Source organism: Oncorhynchus mykiss, chromosome 15, assembly GCF_057628025.1.
Source record: "Oncorhynchus mykiss isolate SJ-2025 chromosome 15, ASM5762802v1, whole genome shotgun sequence".
NCBI lineage: Eukaryota > Metazoa > Chordata > Actinopteri > Salmoniformes > Salmonidae > Oncorhynchus > Oncorhynchus mykiss.
The window spans coordinates 48,562,189-48,583,810 of NC_143036.1; the positions used below are offsets into that span (position 1 = coordinate 48,562,189).

General features: G+C 40.8%; 1 long non-coding RNA gene across 2 annotated transcripts in view; it reads right to left on the reverse strand.

Annotated features, from left to right (window-relative positions):
- Positions 1-21,622, reverse strand: part of LOC149978074 (uncharacterized) — a 97,811-nt gene that overhangs the window by 11,809 nt on the left and 64,380 nt on the right. The window lies entirely within an intron of this gene.

A 21,622-nucleotide genomic window follows, 5' to 3' on the forward strand; every position in this document is an offset into this window, starting at 1 on the left:
CACCTACTCATTCAAGTGTTTTTCTTTATTTTTTCTACATTGTAGAACAATAGTGAAGACATTGAAATAACATATATGGAATAATGTAGTAACCAAAAAAGTGTTACTAAAGAGGCCAAGTATCTTCTTAAAATTAAAATATTTTGTGACGAGTGGGCAGTATTTTCATTTTTGGGATTTTTTGTCAGGACAAGATGCTAGAATATGCATATAATTGACAGTTTAGGATAGAAAACACTCTAAAGTTTCCAAAACTGTAAAAATATTGAATGTGAGTATAACCGAACTGATATTGCAGGCGAAAGCCTGAGAAAAATCCAATCCGGAAGTGCCTCATGTTTTGAAAGCTCTGCGTTCCAATGCGTCCCTATTGAGCAGTGAATGGGCTATCAACCAGATTACTTTTTCTCCGTATTCCCCAAGGTGTCTACAGCATTGTGACGTAGTTTTACGCATTTATGTTGAAGAATACCCGTAAGTGGCTACATTGCGCAAGTGGTCACCTGATGGTCTAAGAGTGATTCTCCCGTAAAATACAGAGGTAGCCATTATTCCAATCGGTCCTACTGAAAAACCAATTGTCCCGGTGGATATATTATCGAATAGATATTTGAAAAACACCTTGAGGGTTGATTTTAAACAATGTTTGCCATGTTTCTGTCGATATTATGGAGCTAATTTTGAATATTTTTCGGCGTTTTCGTGACTGCAATTTCCAGGCGATTTCTCAGCCAAACGTGAAGAACAAATGGAGCTATTTAGCCTACAAAAACAATATTTTTGGAAAAAAGGAACATTGGCTATCTAACTGGGAGTCCCGTGAGTGAAAACATCCGAAACTCAAAGTCAAACGATTTAATTTGATTGCTTTTCTGATTTCCGTGACCAAGTTACCTGCTGCTAGCAGCATGAATAGGAATATTTATGTCCGTTGCGTTATGCTAATTAGTGTCAGTCGATGATTACGCTCCCTCATGCGGGATGGGGAATCACTAGAGGTTATTAATGCATTACATGCATTAATTGTGATGCACCATCTGGATTCGGTCTTCTGTAGCAAAATGTGAAATGGTGTTTTCTACATTGGATAAAAGTAGATACTTAGAGCTACAGTGCCTTGCGAAAATATTCGGCCCCCTTGAACTTTGCGACCTTTTGCCACATTTCAGGCTTCAAACATGAAGATATAAAACTGTATTTTTTTGTGAAGAATCAACAACAAGTGGGACACAATCATGAAGTGGAACGACATTTATTGGATATTTCAAACTTTTTTAACAAATCAAAAACTGAAAAATTGGGTGTGCAAAATTATTCAGCCCCCTTAAGTTAATACTTTGTAGCGCCACCTTTTTCTGCGATTACAGCTGTAAGTCGCTTGGGGTATGTCTCTATCAGTTTTGCACATCGAGAGACTGAAATTTTTTCCCATTCCTCTTTGCAAAACAGCTCGAGCTCAGTGAGGTTGGATGGAGAGCATTTGTGAACAGCAGTTTTCAGTTCTTTCCACAGATTCTTGATTGGATTCAGGTCTGGACTTTGACTTGGCCATTCTAACACCTGGATATGTTTATTTTTGAACCATTCCATTGTAGATTTTGCTTTATGTTTTGGATCATTGTCTTGTTGGAAGACAAATCTCCATCCCAGTCTCAGGTCTTTTGCAGACTCCATCAGGTTCTCTTCCAGAATGGTCCTGTATTTGGCTCCATCCATCTTCCCATCAATTTTAACCATCTTCCCTGTCCCTGCTGAAGAAAAGCAGGCCCAAACCATGATGCTGCCACCACCATGTTTGACAGTGGGGATGGTGTGTTCAGCTGTGTTGCTTTTACGCCAAACATAACGTTTTGCATTGTTGCCAAAAAGTTAAATTTTGGTTTAATCTGACCAGAGCACCTTCTTCCACATGTTTGGTGTGTCTCCCAGGTGGCTTGTGGCAAACTTTAAACGACACTTTTTATGGATATCTTTAAGAAATGGCTCTCTTCTTGCCACTCTTCCATAAAGGCCAGATTTGTGCAATATATGACTGATTGTTGTCCTATGGACAGAGTCTCCCACCTCAGCTGTAGATCTCTGCAATTCATCCAGAGTGATCATGGGCCTCTTGGCTGCATCTCTGATCAGTCTTCTCCTTGTATGAGCTGAAAGTTTAGAGGGATGGCCAGGTCTTGGTAGATTTGCAGTGGTCTGATACTCCTTCCATTTCAATATTATCGCTTGCACAGTGCTCCTTGGGATGTTTAAAGCTTGGGAAATCTTTTTGTATCCAAATCCGGCTTTAAACTTCTTCACAACAGTATCTCGGACCTGCCTGGTGTGTTCCTTGTTCTTCATGATGCTCTATGTGCTTTTAACGGACCTCTGAGACTATCACAGTGCAGGTGCATTCATACGGAGACTTGATTACACACAGGTGGATTGTATTTATCATCATTAGTCATTTAGGTCAACATTGGATCATTCAGAGATCCTCACTGAACTTCTGGAGAGAGTTTGCTGCACTGAAAGTAAAGGGGCTGAATAATTTTGCACGCCCAATTTTTCAGTTTTTGATTTGTTAAAAAAGTTTGAAATATCCAATAAATGTCGTTCCACTTCATGATTGTGTCCCACTTGTTGTTGATTCTTCACAAAAAAATACAGTTTTATATCTTTATGTTTGAAGCCTGAAATGTGGCAAAAGGTCGCAAAGTTCAAGGGGGCCGAATACTTTTGCAAGGCACTGTACTTGCGTACTGTTGTTTGTAAAGGACCTTGTGAAGATGCTGGAGGATACAGGTACAAAAGTATCTATATCCACAGTAAAACGAGTCCTATATCGACATAACCTGAAAGGCCGCTCAGCAAGGAAGAAGCCACTGCTCCAAAACTGCCATAAAAAAGCTATACACGGTATGCAACTGCACATGGGGACAAAGATCGTACCTTTTGGAGAAATGTCCCCTAGTCTGATGAAACAAAAATAGAACTGTTTGGCCATAATGACCATTTTTATGCTTGAAGGAAAAAGGGGGATGCTTGCAAGATGAAGAACACCATCCCAACCGTGAAGCACGGGGGTGGCAGCATCATGTTGTGGGGGTGCTTTGCTGCAGGAGTGACTGGTGCACTTCACAAAGTAGATGGCATCATGAGGGGGACAATTACAGTGGGGCAAAAAAGTATTTAGTCAGCCACCAATTGTACAAGTTCTCCCACTTAAAACGATGAGAGGCCTGTAATTTTCATCATAGGTACACTTCAACTATGACAGACAAAATGAGAAAAAAATATTGTATTGTATTGTATTTTTAATGAATTTATTTGCAAATTATGGTGGATAACTATTTGGTCACCTACAAACAAGCAAGATGTCTGGCTCTCACAGACCTGTAACTTCTTCTTTAAGAGGCTCCTCTGTCCTCCACTCGTTACCTGTATTAATGGCACCTGTTTGAACTTGTTATCAGTATAAAAGACACCCTCAAACAGTCACACTCCAAACTCCACTATGGCCAAGACCAAAGAGCTGTGAAAGGACACCAGAAACAAAATTGTAGACCTGCACCAGGCTGGGAAGACTGAATCTGCAATAGGTAAGCAGCTTGGTTTGAAGAAATCAACTGTGGGAGCAATTATTGAAATGGAAGACATACAAGACCACTGATAATCTCCCTCGATTTGGGGCTCCACGCAAGATCTCACCCCGTGGGGTCAAAATGATCACAAGAACGGTGAGCAAAAATCCCAGAACCACACGGGGGGACCTAGTGAATGACCTGCAGAGAGCTGGGACCAAAGTAACAAAGCCTACCATCAGCAAGGGCATTGAAGATGAAACGTGGCTGGGTCTTTCAGCATGACAATGATCCCAAACCCCCCGCCCAGGCAACGGAGGAGTGGCTTCGTAAGAAGCATTTCAAGTTCCTGGAGTGGCCTAGCCAGTCTCCAGATCTCAACCCCATAGAAAATGTTTGGAGGGAGTTGAAAGTCCGTATTGCCCAGCAACAGCCCCAAAACATCACTGCTCTAGAGGAGATCTGCATGGAGGAATGGACAAAAATACCAGCAACAGTGTGTGAAAACCTTGTGAAGACTTACAGAAAACGTTTGACCTCTGCCATTGCCAACAAAGGGTATATAACAAAGTATTGAGATACACTTTTGTTATTGACCAAATACTTATTTTCCACCAGAATTTGCAAATACATTTATAAAAAAATCCTACAATGTGATTTTCTGGATTTTTTTCTCATTTTGTCTGTCATAGTTGAAGTGTACCTATGATGAAAATTACAGGCCTCTCTCATCTTTTTAAGTGGGAGAACTTGCACAATTGGTGGCTGACTAAATACTTTTTTTGCCCCACTGTATGTGGATATATTGATGCAACATCTCAAGACATCAGACAGGAAGACAAAGCTTGGTCGCAAATGGGTCTTCCAAATTGACAATGACCCCAAGCATACTTGCAAAGTTGTGGCAAAATGGCTTATTAAGGACAACAAAGTCAAGGTATTGGAGTGTCCATCACAAGGCCCTGACCTCAATCCTATAGAAAATTTGTGGGCAGAACTGAAAAAGTGTGTGCGAGCAAGGAGGCCTTCAAACCTGACTCAGTTACACCACCTCTGTCAGGAGGAATGTGCAAAAAGTCACCCAACTTATTGTGGGAAGCTTGTGGAAGGCTACACAAAACGTTTGACCCAAGTTAAGCAATTTAAAGGCAATGCCACCAAAAACAAATTGAGTGTATGTACACTTCTGACACACTGGGAATGTGTTGAAAGATATACAAGCTGAAAAAAAAATCAGGATTATTCTGACATTTCACATTCTTACAATAAAGTGGTGATCCTAACTGATCTATGACAGTGAATTACATGTCAGGAATTGTGAAAAACAGTTTAAATGTGTTTGGCTAAGGTGTATGTAAACTTCCGAATGTATATATACACACTATACAGTAGAGAACAGTTAACCCCTAGTACCGACTTTTTGCAACTTTTTGCACTTTTCTGAATTTTTTTATTCATATTTTCTCCCTGCTACCTACTGAAGCCGAGTAATGCAGAAACACCCCAAGATCTGTAGTGTTGCTGTAAGGAAGGCAAGTCCCACACAGTAGTCAGAGGGGTCTCTTTTTGGCTCCTTCATTTGTACTTTTCTTTTTCCTTAATTAGAGTTTTACACAGCCTTATATATATATAGAAACACGACGACAACAACAACAACTGAGACATAAACTGAACAAGTTCCACAGACATGTGACTAACAGAAATGGAATAATGTGTCGAGATCGGGCGTATTCAGATAAGTATGGCCATAAGCCACGGAAGAAGACTTGGATTCCTATTTGAAGTTTATGTAACTGTCACGTTCTGACCTTAGTTCCTTTGTTTTGTCTTTGTTTTAGTATGGTCAGGGGGTGGGCAGTCTGTTCGTTTTTCTAGGTTGTGTTTATGTGTTTGGCCTGGTATGGTATGGTTCTCAATCAGAGGCAGGTGTCGTTTGTTGTCTCTGATTGAGAATCATACTTAGGTAGCCTTTTCTCACCTGTGTTTGGTGAGTGATTATTTTCTGTTTCGTATCTGTACCCGACAGAACTGTTTCGGTTTCATTTCGTTCTCTTGTTGTTTTTGTATTTTAGTGTTCTGAGTTATAATAAATATCATGAACACTTACCACGCTGCGCATTGGTCCTCCGATCCTTCCTACTCCTCCTCAGAAGAGGAGGACGAGAAACGTTACAGTAACTCAAAAACCTTTGAGGAAGTGGGATAGCCATTCCATTTTAAAATGGCCATTATATAATTTTTGTGTATAGAAGAGTATACTCGACTGGGCAAAAGATTACAGCACCTGGTATTCCCAAGCTGTCTCCCACCCAAATACTAACCAGACCTGACCCTGCTTAGCCTCCTAGATCAGAGGAAATCAGGCGTATTTTTAAAATATTTTTTTATAAAAAATATTAAATTACAATATCTATAGAATGAATACACAACTCTAGACTAACATAGGCAGGTGAACAATTCACCCCCTATCAAATCAAAGAAAAAAAGAAAAGAAAGAACGAATAGACAAATACAGTCAAGACTAAGAGAAATTCCACTCACAAAAATAAACAAAAAAGAAACAGGTTAAAAGAAACCCCCTATCAACTATAAAATAACAAAACAATGCTTTCAAAAATTGTGATTCTCCACCATCCACCCTTGCAATTAACCCACTCCCATCAACAAAAGCTTCATCAAAATCAAAATGTTCCATTCTATAACAATAAAACATATCTATGTGCTTCTTAAACGATGCTATAAAATACTCCACACCTTTACCCTCTTCCCCTCAAAATACGTATAATTTCTCCCACAGAAAATAGCATACCTAACAACCTCAAAACAACATTCAACAAATACACATTAACCCTATCTCATTCATCACACACACCAAATAAAACCAATTCCTTTTCCGAATAAACACTGCCCCAATTTTTACTTGTCATTTCCTTTACTTTCCTAAAAAATATTTAAATTCCTCACATTCTACAAATAAGTGTAATCAATTGTCCAGTACACTACCACATATATCGCATTAGCTTTTTATTTCTTTATTATTGTGATGCAACACTACTTTTGTGAATATACAATTTTGTCTTATTTTAAAATCATTATTTTCACAGTCCAATTTATTTCCAGTTAAGTATACATTTTTCCATAAGACATTAACATCTAACTTCGGAAACAGTTCTACCCACATCTTCTCAGCAGCAGGCCTGTCAGTAACCGCAGCTGAAAACGCAGGTTAGGAAGGAACAGACAGAGTATCCCATCTACCACACAACGACGTTACTACAACTTATTCAAGTGACCACCACAGACATTCAAAGGACTCGGTTTGGCAACACGGTCTTCCATCTACCACCAACCTACTGAAGCGCAGCTCAGAGTAAATATTTATTGCATTTTCATTTTCCAAATGGGTGGTAATTTAGAATGCATAAGATACTGTATTTACGATAGCACAGCTTCTTCCCTTTTGTTCCCCAGTCTCCCGCTCTTTCACTCAAACCCCGCCCCTTTTCCTTTGTGTAACAAGATGTCATATCTGTTCCGCCCGCTAGGGATGTTTTCCTATGACGTAAAGAATTACCCAGGTATAATTCATTTTTTGTATATGTAATTATGTGTGATTAGTTAGGTATTTAGTAAATAAATAATTAAACCCAATTTTGTATTGCTGATTCAACTTTTTAGCCAGGAATCTTGCAGATAACCAAGAATTTACAACTTTCAGATTATGAGACTGAAGTAAGATGACGATTAATGTTGACTACTCTTGATGTAAAATATTACTAAATCTTTAAGAGTTTATTCGGAAGATAACAGCTCTCTAAATATTATTTTGTGGTGCCTGACTCTCTAGTTAATTGCATTTAGCTCAATCAGGTGATATTAATTACGGAGAAATTATTTAATAGAATAGCATGTCATAGCAATTAATCCGGCATAGCCAAAGACACGACACCCCCCTCTCCCCTCTAGAATGGACATAAGTGCCATTTTACGTACGCTCTGGAGCCGAGTGGACCAGAACCACTGACCTATCGCCAACATGATAAATGTCCACAGGGACAACGTCCTAAACAGTAGCCTGTATGCATTTCAATGCAAAAACTTTAATGCAGGGGCTAAGATGGACGTTGCCTTTGTGGACGTTGAGTCCAAGGCGGAGGGGGCAGTTGACCAAGGGGGTCTCTCCAGGGAGTATTACAGGCTCCTCATGAGGGACATCAGGTACTCGGCCATCTTCGAGGGTCCGGGAAGGAGTGAAACGGCTGTCCCTTGATGTTCATGGTAAGCCTTCTTTTTATCCGTATTAAGGTCTGATTTTCATGTAAAAGCAGTCAAACAATTACTGAAGAGGCTTTTTCAGGTGCTCTGTCCAGGGCGATATATCATAGGGATAACAAAGCTGGAACACAATTGAAATTGTATTTTTAGCATCACATGAGGGCCTGTATGGAACTATTGGGAAAATGATCAGTGTGTGTGTGGTCCATGGAGGGTTTGGGCCACACTTCTTCTCTGAGTGACTCTTCGCAGCAGTGTGTGGGAAGCCTGCACCTCGACTCAGTTTGGAGGAGGTGAGCCACACTACTCTGAGAGCACATTTGAAAAAGTTTGATGTCCTCCCTAACATCAACAGGAAATAATAGATCATTTTTTACATGTATGGTTTCTTTTGCTGTGTTTAAAAATGTAAATTACCTGTCATACATTTTTTTTAAAATTCTAGATCAAAAAAGCAGAGGACCTATCAGAGGTGAATAAGAAATTTGGAGGAATCGGTAGACTGGCTGAGCCTACTGGGGCTGAAAAGGATTGTTGTCAAGAAAATGGAGGACAGAGATGGTGTGGTTGAATTGGTGGCTCAACAATTTGTCCAAGGGAGCATGCTTGTGGCCTTGTAAGTCAACTCTGTCGTGAAGTTGATAAGATAATGACTAAAGTATTCCACCCTGAAACCATATAATTGTATGAAATGTGTAGTCATAATCCAATAATGTGTGTGACTAGACATTTTAAGACCATTGTGTTACTATTTCGCAATATGAGACAACAAAGGACAACTGAACTGTTGACAGACGACTTGTGACAACGGTGAAACTAATAACTGGAAAGAGGCCTCCCCACCCTAGGGAGGAGAGCAACTGTTAGAAACGGCTTGCAGAAGTGTGATAAACAATGTATGTGAACTGAAAAATACAGCCCACCTAAAGCGAGGTGGAGTTTCTACTGATGTGAGTTCATTTGTGTGTGTGCAATAAAAAGACTGTTCTCATTTTGAAGACATAGCGCTCTCTGAATAAAGAACTGATCATTTGCATGCTGGGACTCTGTTTCTTAAAACTTAGAGCCTTACAACCTCTAGGATACAGAAATAATTCAGTTAGAACATTGGGATAGAAATTCTCATGACAGAAGTACTTGTCATTACCTCAGCTAACATAAGTATTTTTAATCAGTCCACCCCCCTAAATCAATACACACCACTATATTGTCCTTAACACTTATTTTAAATATACATATATGTTTATATATCTCTAAACCATGACAGGTTCAAATATGGTCTCAACTCTCTTGGGCTGCTCGAGGCATTGGGGAACCACAAGGACAGCTTCCGAGCACTTTTTGTGGACTCCATAAAGCCTCCCACTGCCAGGGACCTGTGGGACCTGTTTAAAGTAACCCATTCTATACCTGGCGGCAACCGCCGGTGTTTGGAGAACGACACCATCTGCCACTGGTTCAACTGGCTGGCTGAGGTGCAAGGTAAAATAGTAAATTGTTCCAGTTTATCGGTAACTGTATATTATTCCATTTTTGTGATTTAAATGTGAATTTTAAATGTTTTACTGTATACTCCCCAAATGTCCTCCTCTAACAGTGGCGATGGTGTTGGAGTTTGCTACTGGGGCAACGGTGTTGCCACCCCTTGGGTTTGAGGACACCCCGACCACCGAATTCCTCCACACAGCGCGAGGGCGTCTCGCTGGGCAGCAGAAGAAAAAGTACCCAGAGTCAAAGACGTGTGCTGTGACACTAAGGCTCCCTCTTCATAGCACCTACAATGCCTTTAGGGAATTCATGACCGCCGGTATTGTGAAATTCCCACATTTCCGTGTTGCATAAAAACATATTATTACGATACATAATTGTATCTAGTAGCACTAAACTACAGTAGCAATTGAGTGTTTGAAAATGTAACTGCCACATCAACATTTAATCAATTATCTACTTACATCTGTATTGTTTGTACAGTGCATTTGGAACGTATACAGACCCCTTGACTTTTTCACATTTTATTACGTTACAGCCTTGTTCAAAAATTGATACAATAATTTTTCCCCTCATCAATCTACACACAATACTCCATAATGACAAAGCAAAAACAGGTTGCCATTTTTGCAAATGTAAAAAAAATAGGTAAATATTACATTTATGACCCTTTACTCAGTACTTTGCTGAAGCGCCTTTGGCAGCGATTACACCATCGAGTCTTCTTGGGTATGACGCTACATTATTTATTTAATACATTTTAGAATAAGGCTCTAATGTAACAAAATGTGGAAAAAGTCAAGGGGTTTGAATACTTTCCAAATGCACTGTATTTCCATATTGGCTGTTACTGTTCACTGAATGATCTTAAATTACACAGTCCATATTGTTTGTCTTCGTGTTAAAAAAACAACACTTTACTGACACTAACTAATAACCAATATCCTTTGCTGATATTGACTGAAGTACTGCTGCCAACTCATACAAATCTGACCATTTAATGTCCTACATTAAGAACAAATTAACTTCAGACATAATTTAATTACAACTACATGAAATAAGGCTTCCCATCCATTGCATTAAGTGACAGCTCCACTTCTGGGAACTGCACCTTCGTAGTGACTTATCGAATTTCAAATGCATTGATCTAAGAACTAGATCCATTAGTCCAAAGCTCTCCAACCTTGTTCCTGGAGAGCTGCCCTCCTGTAGGTTTTCAATCCAACCTCAATTGTAACTAACCTGATTAACTTATTAAGCAGGTAATTTTGAAAATCAGGTGCAGTAGATTAGGGTTGGAGTGAACCTACAAGACAGTAGCTCTCCAGGAACAAGGTTGAGAGCCCTGCACTATTCCATCTTCCACCACATAATTTGAGCTGCCACAATGTGTCAACAATGTTATGTTACGAACTGTAATAGGTTGCTGTTAAATACAATAACCATATCTTAACAGTACCTGACAATGAAGATTTGAGTGAAAGATACATTTTTGGAAGCGCTGCGCACAGGAATAGAAGTTGGTCTAATTTACTTGAAACTAAAGACTACTGGAGGGAGACTTTGTCCTTGTGTTTCTTGGCTATTTACATTGTTTTGTTCACAAGCTACGTTGTTTTTCAATGTTTGAGTTTCAACTGCTAGGGAAGAGAAGACAAAGCTGCTACTAGTCAGACTCTCAATCTCACAGGTAATGGTGGGGAGTCGACTTCAAAAGAATCGAGTCCCTGTCGACTACAATTTTTGGGTGTAAGGCAGATTGGGAAGATTCTCATGCTCAGTTTGAACTGTTAGCTCATTTTAGGGGGTAGTCGAATGAAGATAGGGCACTACAGTTGGCTTTATGACTCACGGATGATGCTCTGGCCCGTTTGATATTGATTAGCCCCGAGGACAGACGTGATTATGGTGCTTTAGTGGGAGCGCTATGGACAGTGTGTACAGCCCGGGCTGCTGCGCTCAGAACTGAGTAATAGATGCAGGCAGACTGGAGAGCCTCTACGGGTGCTAGCTAATGAAATTGAGAGCCTCTCTCAGCAGGCATATGCTCAATGCCCCCCTCCGTGCAGAGCGAGCTAGCATGGGACCAGCTCATACAGGCGCTCTCTCCTACAGAGCAGAGCTGTGCATACAGACCCAGCTGGCTCATCCTGAGTCATTGCAGATAGCCTTGGAGATGGCTTTGGAGAGGGAGCTGGTATGGGCTGGGGCTTCAGCTGGGGCTTTGGTGGTGGTGCAGGGAGACAGACCCTCTGTGCGGGATGGGGGGCAGAGCAGCCCAGAGCTGGAAAAGCCTGCATATGGGTGGCTGAAATGACAGAAATAATTTGTGCTGTGTCACTACAGGTGGCACGAAACACACACCCTGGTCCCACGGTCTGCTGGGGTTGTAGCCAGCCAGGCCATTTGCACCGGGATTGCCCCATGTCCCCCAGAGCTCAGGGAAACGGCTTGGGGTTGTTAGAATTGCGTCAATTCGAATCTGGTATCAGGATAAATATGACAATGAGTCACCGATTGTATACTATGTATTTTTTATTAGCTAAGCAATAAGTGGTAAATGCAATTTTCGTATATAAGGGCTCTTTGTCCCACCTCGCAGGGCAAACAGAGAACTGACTTGTTCCTGACAAAGATATTATAATATACCCTGATGACAGTAGTAGTTCCGGCTTCCGAGCCAGCCTGTCAGAGTAGAGTATGGGCGTGGTTTAAACTTGCTCAGCCTATTGCAGGCGCTCAAGCGGGTCCCCGCCTCTTGGCGCTTCTGTTGATAGATGTAACTGTTGCTGTGAAGAACATCCATGCGCTCATGCTCGATACCGTTATCTCGCACCTGGCTCCTGTTATCTAACAAAAGACCGCTTGTTCTGCAACCCCGCGCTCTGAATGTGCCCCCCCCAACTCATTGCACAGTCCCCGTCTTCTGTAGTTTTCCATCATGAGAAAGGCCCATGGCCCTGAAACTGTTAACAATGTTTCAAGTCAGCTATGTTGCATAACACATACATACATCCACACAAGCCAACAGCAGATAATATTCAATCATATATATGGTAATGGGCTATAGTGCATAACACAGAAACCTCATAATCCCCCTTTTTACACCCCTATGGGGTGTAACCATACCATCCGAAATACTAGGTTGCTGATGAACCCAGGAACTTTAAACCTTTATTTTGTGAATATATGAAGTGATGCATGTCCCTTTGTTGATTAACATATATACAGTGCCTTGCAAAAGTATTCGGCCCCCTTGAACTTTGCGACCTTTTGCCACATTTCAGGCTTCAAACATAAAGATATAAAACTGTATTTGTTTGTGAAGAATCAACAACAAGTGGGACACAATCATGAAGTGGAACGACATTTATTGGATATTTCAAACTTTTTTAACAAATCAAAAACTGAAAAATTGGGCGTGCAAAATTATTCAGCCCCTTTACTTTCAGTGCAGCAAACTCTCTCCAGAAGTTCAGTGAGGATCTCTGAATGATCCAATGTTGACCTAAATGACTAATGATGATAAATACAATCCACCTGTGTGTAATCAAGTCTCCGTATAAATGCACCTGCACTGTGATAGTCTCAGAGGTCCGTTAAAAGCACATAGAGCATCATGAAGAACAAGGAACACACCAGGCAGGTCCGAGATACTGTTGTGAAGAAGTTTAAAGCCGGATTTGGATACAAAAAGATTTCCCAAGCTTTAAACATCCCAAGGAGCACTGTGCAAGCGATAATATTGAAATGGAAGGAGTATCAGACCACTGCAAATCTACCAAGACCTGGCCATCCCTCTAAACTTTCAGCTCATACAAGGAGAAGACTGATCAGAGATGCAGCCAGGAGGCCCATGATCACTCTGGATGAATTGCAGAGATCTACAGCTGAGGTGGGAGACTCTGTCCATAGGACAACAATCAGTCGTATATTGCACAAATCTGGCCTTTATGGAAGAGTGGCAAGAAGAAAGCCATTTCTTAAAGATATCCATAAAAAGTGTCGTTTAAAGTTTGCCACAAGCCACCTGGGAGACACACCAAACATGTGGAAGAAGGTGCTCTGGTCAGATGAAACCAAAATGTAACTTTTTGGCAACAATGCAAAATGTTATGTTTGGCGTAAAAGCAACACAGCTGAACACACCATCCCCACTGTCAAACATGGTGGTGGCAGCATCATGGTTTGGGCCTGCTTTTCTTCAGCAGGGACAGGGAAGATGGTTAAAATTGATGCGAAGATGGATGGAGCCAAATACAGGACCATTCTGGAAGAAAACCTGATGTAGTCTGCAAAAGACCTGAGACTGGGACGGAGATTTGTCTTCCAACAAGACAATGATCCAAAACATAAAGCAAAATCTACAATGGAATGGTTCAAAAATAAACATATCCAGGTGTTAGAATGGCCAAGTCAAAGTCCAGACCTGAATCCAATCGAGAATCTGTGGAAAGAACTGAAAACTGCTGTTCACAAATGCTCTCCATCCAACCTCACTGAGCTCGAGCTGTTTTGCAAGGAGGAATGGGAAAAAAATGTCAGTCTCTCGATGTGCAAAACTGATAGCGACATACCCCAAGTGACTTACAGCTGTAATCGCAGAAAAAGGTGGCGCTACAAAGTATTAACTTAAGGGGGCTGAATAATTTTGCACGCCCAATTTTTCAGTTTTTGATTTGTTAAAGTTTGAAATATCCAATAAATGTCGTTCCACTTCAAGATTGTGTCCCAATTGTTGTTGATTCTTCACAAAAAAATACAGTTTTAAATCTTTATGTTTGAAGCCTGAAATGTGGCAAAAGGTCGCAAAGTTCAAGGGGGCCAAATACTTTCGCAAGGCACTGTAGCTGACTTGAAACATTGTTAACATTTTCAGGGCCATGGGCCTTTCGCATGATGGAAAAATACAGAATAACATGAAGACAGGAACTGTGCAATGATTAGGGGGGGGCACATTCAGAACGTAGTGTTGCGAGAACAAACTGTCTTTTGTTAGATAACAGGAGCCAGGTGCGAGATAACGGTATCAAGCATGAGCGCATAGATACTTGACACAGCAAGTTACATCTATCAACTGGAGCGCCCGGGGGCTGGTACCAGCTCGTACGACAACAATCAACGATAGGCTGGGTGAGTCTAAACCACGCCCAGTCTCTAAAGACAGGCCGGCTCGGAAGCAGGAACTACTACTGTCATCAGGGTATATTATAATATTTTTGTCAGGAACAAGTCAGTTCTCTGTTTGCCCTGCGAGGTGGGACAGAGAGCCCCTATATACGAAAATTGCATTTACCACTTATTGCTTAGCTAATAAAAAATACATAGTAAACAATTGGTGACTCAATGTCATATTTATCCTGATACCAGACTCGAATTGACGCAACTCTAACTCTGTTGTTCTAATCAGCCCTAGGGGAAGCCTGAGGTTTTTCGGTCTCACCATGTCTTTTTGTTTAGGCGCCTTGACCTCCGTTTTCCCATTGACTGGTATATAAAGGTTGAGCGCAATGTTCACCTGCTGTGTTCTTTTGGTTCCGACTCACGTTGTGAGGTAGCGACAGACCCCAGGAGTGTTGGCAGCAGTTGTTCCCCTCTTTCGGGTTCCAACAGACCTAAGGGCAGCCTCTGTGGTGTTCCACGGCCCCACTATGTCCTCGAAGCTGGGTGTCTTGTTTAGTGAGTGGTGCTCTAAAATCATACATACCTGGGTGGGTCTTCATGTTTGGGTTCTCTTTGAAGTGTTTGCTCCATTGAGATTCCTCTAACCACTCCAGTACTGTAGGGTAGAGTTGTGTTGAGGTGATGATTCCGTCCCTTGTAGTACCTGTTGTTCCACACCAGCCCATTGTAGTATTTTTGCCGCATGGTGTGAAGGTTTCTTCTTGTGTACTGTTGGAGTGAAGGTCCTGTTAAGAGTTGTTGAATGATCCTGAAGCTGACTGTGTCTGGGGCACAGGATGCACAATACCCAGGCATCTGGCCACGTTAGATTAGGGTATAAATCCACAAGGTCGATCTGGAGCCTTCGTGCTGTACAGAGACCGGGGGGGGGGGGGGGGGGGGGGGCACTCCTCTTGCCGAGCATTTTCAACTCCTCTTGTGGTCTTATCCTTGTTATTTAATTCATATCCCACAATATAAAAAATTTACTACGGTCCCTCATTACGCCACCAGTAAGTAAATATATCTTTATTCCCGTTTTCTATGAATCAAAGGCTATTAAAATCACCCTTCCCTCTCAGATGTTCCCTTACGGTCTAATTATACTTCTTATATGTCCAACAGGGTATTAATATTTGACTTTTACGGTCTGATGTAACTGATTAGATCAGGAAAAACACAATTGTGATTTCTGTCCAATATTGGACACCAGATGGAGCAAATATTCAGGTAAATTAATATATTTCATTCAGTCCGAAAGGATTAATGGTATTCAATAGTCTAATCCATTGTCTTTCTGCTCTTTGCCGTTGGGCTTTTGACCACTTTCTGTTAGACTCTAAGCCCAATATTTGTACATTTTCTACTACATGGGCCATGAAATGGGTATACAATACAGTATTTCGATTACCTTTATTGATGTGATATGTTTTAATCTAAATTTGAGTTTTTGTTTCACCAATATATTGTTTTTGGCAGAGACTGCACTTAAATGCATATATCACGTTAACATAATGTAGTGGAAATTACAATATTGTTATAATACTTTTATTGCATCAAATGGTTGTTTTATGCAACAGAATAAAGGGTTCTTATAACTGTCAATTGTGTCTGTGTGAACTGAAAGTGGGACTCTGAGAGATAACACTGACAGGAGATTTACGATGTCTTTGGGGATACCGCATTCCAGAGCATGAGTTCTGTTCTATACGGTACCAGGGAGACATGGCTCCAGTTTGGAGTTGGGGGCCAGACACTTGTCTCTACACAATGAAAACTGTTGTTACGAATTCTAAGTATATTTTATACAAATCTTAACCTTGTGACCCATTCCATACATCTGTTGTGTGTTATGTAGACTGAAGGAGGATGGACTTTGTTATAAAATGTTGTGGCTCCTACCAGCTCGTTGAGTTCTCAGCGATCACCTTCAGCGATGGTTACTGACCAGCTCCATTACTGCAGTAATTAAATAATCGAGTTGGAATTGTTTTGAAGAAAACTAAAAGTCTCTCCTTTTGATTACAATAATTCCACCACACATATCGGAACACCTAAACTAATTATGTCAATTAGCCTGTATAGATGATATGCATATTGTCATGTCTTTGGCTATGCCGGATTAAGTGATATGACATGCTACTCTATAAAATAATTTCTCCGTAATTAATATTACCTGATTGAGGTAATCACGTAAATGTAATTAACTAGAGAGTCGGGCACCACAAAATAATATTTATAGAGCTGTTATCTTCCAAATAAACTCCTAAAGACCTAGTAATATTTTACATCAATAGCAGTCAATATTAATCGTCATCTTAATTCAGTCTCATCTGAAAGTTGTAAATTCTTGGTTATCTGCACGAACCCTGGTTAACAATTTGAATCAGCAATGCAAAATTGGGTTTAATTATTTATTCACTAAATACCTAACTAATCACACAAATTACACATACACATAATTAAATCATAACTTGATTACACATTACGTCATAAAGGAAAACGTCGCTAGCGGGCGGAACAGATATGACAGCTGGTTACACAAAAGAAAAGGGGCTGGGTTTGAGTGAAAGAGCGGGAAGACGGAGGAACAAAGGGCAAAGCTGTGCTATCATAAATACAGTATCTTATGCATTCTAAATTACCCCCCCTTTTGAAAAGGAAAATGCAATAAATATTTACTCTGAGCTGCACTTCGGTAGGCTGGTGGTAGATGGAAGGCCGTGTTGCCCAACCGAGTCCTGTGTCCTTGGAAGAATGTCTCTGCTGGTAAATTGAATACGTTGTAGTAACGTCGTTGTGTGGTAGACGGGATACTCTGTCTGTTCCTTCCTAACCCTCGTTTGCAGAGGCTGTTGCTAACTCAACGGCTAGGAGGTATCACTTCTGTAGTGAATAAGAGTTCAAAGTTCATACCATTCGCAACCAAAGCTCACGCTGATGTTGGCTTCGTTCTGTAGTTATTATCTGAACCTGTCACGCCCTGGCCTTAGTATTCTGTGTTTTCTTTATTATTTTGGTTAGGCCAGGGTGTGACATGGGTGATTATGTGTTTGTCTTGTCTAGGGGTTTTGTAGATTGATGGGGTTGTGTTCAGTGTAGTATTCTAGGTAAGTCTATGGTTGCCTAGAGTGGTTCTCAATCAGAGGCAGGTGTTTATCGTTGTCTCTGATTGGGAACCATATTTAGGCAGCCATATTCTTTGGGTATTTCGTGGGTGATGTTTCCTGTCTCTGTTTTGCACCAGTTAGGACTGTTTTGGGTTTTCCACGTTATGTATATTGTTCACGTTATCATCTTTATTAAAGCTGTTCATCCATAACCACACTGCATTTTGGTCCTCCTCTCCTTCCCAGGAAGAAAACTGTAACAGAACCATTCTGACATTGGACCGTCGTCCTCACATCTTCGGAACAGGAGGTTACATTGTTGTCAAGGGCTTATATAGGAAGGGAGAGGAGGGTGTGTTTGAAAAGTTTTATAGCCCATGTCTCTTCACAGGGGCGGTCCACTGATTGAGCAGAGATCTTATGAAAACCCAAATCTCACATTTTAGAAACTAAAATCAGATTTCATCCCATCATGAATAATTTCATATTCAAACATTTAAATTGAACAACAATTCCATGTGAATCCGATAACTCTGTTTAGACTTTCCACTGTAGAGTTTGTCATCTTATCATTGATGAGAATGTCTGAGATGACAACCGAATTGACATCATATTCATTAAGTACCACCGCAAATGTTCCTTTGGTCGGATTGCCAGAATATAGTTAATTCCCCCCCCCCCCCCACCTTCTGATGTTAACCCAAGGGTTTTGCAAATGTAACATCAGTAGGGTACAGAGAGGAAAATGGGGGGAAGAGGTATTTATGATGGTCATAAACCTACTCCCCAGGCCAACATCATGACAATATCTTGAAGATTATTCTTTTTGATCATGCTGCAATGTACAAGGATATCCAGTCTTGTTCCTCCTGTTTGTCAATATTACCCTGAAATTCTCAAAATCCACATTTGTTCCTGAGCTTTTTGGAAATTTGATTTAATATTGGAGCTGAAACCCACCAGTGGCCACAAACACTCCTAATTTTTTCACATGTCTGAGCCACCGTTCCGTTCTGTGGACAGTACTACATCCACCAATTGTTTTTACTATAATAGGGTAAAATGTAACGAACTGCTCCTCATTGACATAGTGGTTGAGAATCCCCGCCTGTCACGTGGGAGATTGGGGAGGAACGACTGCTTTTTAAGGCATATCTAGAGTGTACGATATTGCTAAGTCCACAGCTTGAATTCCTAGCGTATTTTCTGCTAATGCTTTCTGATACGATTTCTAGTCTGTGGATTGTGGGATTCTGTGTTTTACATTATAGCCATTACCATATATATATATATATATATATATATGATTAAATAAAAGGGTGATTAAATAAATAAAAATCTGATGTTGGCTGTGTGAAGTATCTGCATTTGTGCACTTGAGCATCATCATGAGATTAAACAACTGCTTGCTACATCTACTTGCCTGTTTGTGTGTGTGACAAGAACTGAGTAACATGGTGTGACCTGCATGTTGCAAAACTGTAGATAACAGCCCAGCAGATGCTTTGTCCTTGTGTTTATATGTAACAATATTGAGCACATGGTGTGACTTGCTGTATCTTACAAAGTTGTGGTTAAGCAGGCATAGGGAGGGGTGGTCATCACAAGGTTTAACTGAGATGGAAAAATACTGAACAACACAATAGCAGGAACTGAGCAAATGTTATAACTAGGGGCTGATACCAGAACAGTAAGAATCTATACATCGACGGAGGGAGGACTCCAAGAAGCACCAAGAGGCAGGGACCCGCCTGAGCGCCTGCGACAGGCTGAGCAAGTCTAAACCACACTCAGCCTCTACTGTGATAGGCCAACAAACGGGTTGGAACAATGTCTATCACAGTATAAGAACAACTGTTTATATACATCCTGTTCTGCCCTGCCTGGTATTACAGTGAGCCCGTATATATGAGTTGCATTTGCCATTTATTGCTTAGTTAATCAAAAATACATAGTATACAATCGGTGACCCATTTGTCACATTTATCCTGATACTAGATTTGAATTTACGCAACTCTAACATGGGTAATTTCAGTCTTGCAATATATTGGTGTTTCAGTGGTAGAATTGTCGCTAAGTCCACATAGCAGGAAATACGCTTGGAATTTAAGCTTATGCTTTCTGATAAGATGTCCAGTCTGTGGGGTAATTTCAGTCTTGCAAGATATTGGTGTTTCAGTGGTAGAATTGTCGCTAAGTCCACATAGCAGAAAATATGCTTGGAATTCAAGATAATGCTTTCTAACTACTATTGTGTAGCTTGTGATTAGCATAGAGCAAAACATAGTACATGTACATGTTTGTGAGAGTTTTCAGCTTTCCAAAGATGGGTCATAATAGTTTCTAGCTCAAACCATTCCGTCTTGGGAGAAGGGTAATGGTTAGGGTTAGCACACAACCCTCCTAATTTTTTCACACGGCCGACCCACCATTCTGTGCATAAAACTTGTCAGCACTATAGGTAAACAATATGGAATGCCGGCTGAGGGAAGAGCCCTATCAGACCTTGTTCTATTTACTATAATAGGAGAAAATGTAACCACCTGCTCTTTGTTAGTATAGTGGTGAGTATCCGTGCCTGTCTCACGGATTTTGGGATTTTTGAAGTGTGTACAAACCCCAGAGGTAGAAATCTGTTAGATTGCCAGGCTATCCAGAAATCTCTGGTAATGGTAGAATTCTCAACTGCCTCTTGAAGTCTGAGTATGCATTCTCAGTAGACCTTTGTCAATCCATTGTCGATTTCTAGTGTGAGGGGATTTACTTCGTGCAAGGCTTTAGTTCTAGAATGGGTAAGGAATATCCAACTAGTCAGTGACAACGACAATGTCCTGGGATTTCTGTTGGATCCTGTGTTTTACATTATAGCCATTACCATATACAGTATATGATTGAATATTATCTGCTGTTGGCTTGTGTGGATGTATGTGTTATGCAACATAGCTGACTTAAAACATTGTTAAAAGTTTCAAGGCCATGGGCCTTTCTCATGATGGAAAAATACAGAAGACAGGGCACATTCAGATCAAGCTGTCTTTTGTTAGATAACAGGAGCCAGGTGCGAGATAACGGTATGGAGCATGAGCGCATGGATGTTCTTCACAGCAACAGTTACATCTATCAACAGAAGCGCCAAGAGGCGGGGTCCCGCCTGAGCAAGTTTAAACCACGCCCAGCCTCTACTGTGATAGACAGTTCCAACCCGTCTGTTGGCCTATCACAGTATAAAGAATACTGTTTACATACATCTAGTCAGTTCTCTGTTTTTTCCCTGCGAGGTGGGACAGAGAGCCCGTATATACGAAAATTGCATTTACCACTTATTGCTTAGCTAATAAAAAATACATAGTATACAATCGGTGACTCAGTGTCATATTTATCCTGATACCAGATTCGAATTGATGCAATTCTAACATTTCCCACAATGTTCTATGTAGAACAACGCCTTACCTTCTAACTATGTTGTGGCTTGTGAGCGGCATAGAGAATAATCGATTACATGTGTGAGAGCTTTCCATAGATGGAATAGCAGAAAAGGTCAAATCAGGTCACACATTTCCATTACGGATATACATGACTGGCCGCATATGGATAGGGGCTAGTTCCCATCAACTAGCGCTAATGAAGTGACACCTTGTCGAGAATGTCAGTTTAATAGAGTTGTGATAACAGTATGTTGTGGAGTATCAATACAAACTTCCTCTGCAAAAGGTTACTTTTTCCTGGGGGCATGCTTTGTAGACCATTCACAGGTGGTCCTAATCCTGGTCCCTGTGAATAAACCCACATGTTATGATAGTTTAGAAATAGTAGTAGTTATGGTGGTGAAGGAGAAGTTGAGTTAAAATCCTAGCAAGAGCATGCCAACTTGCTTATGTGGCCTTGACATAACACATGTTGAGGTGGGTTCCAGAAGGACATTAGAGAGAAATTGGATTATAAAATGTTAGGTGTTACGAATCCCTTTGCCTCTACAGTCTAGGGGGGATGGCAACGAGACCCGTAACATAACTCATGCAAATT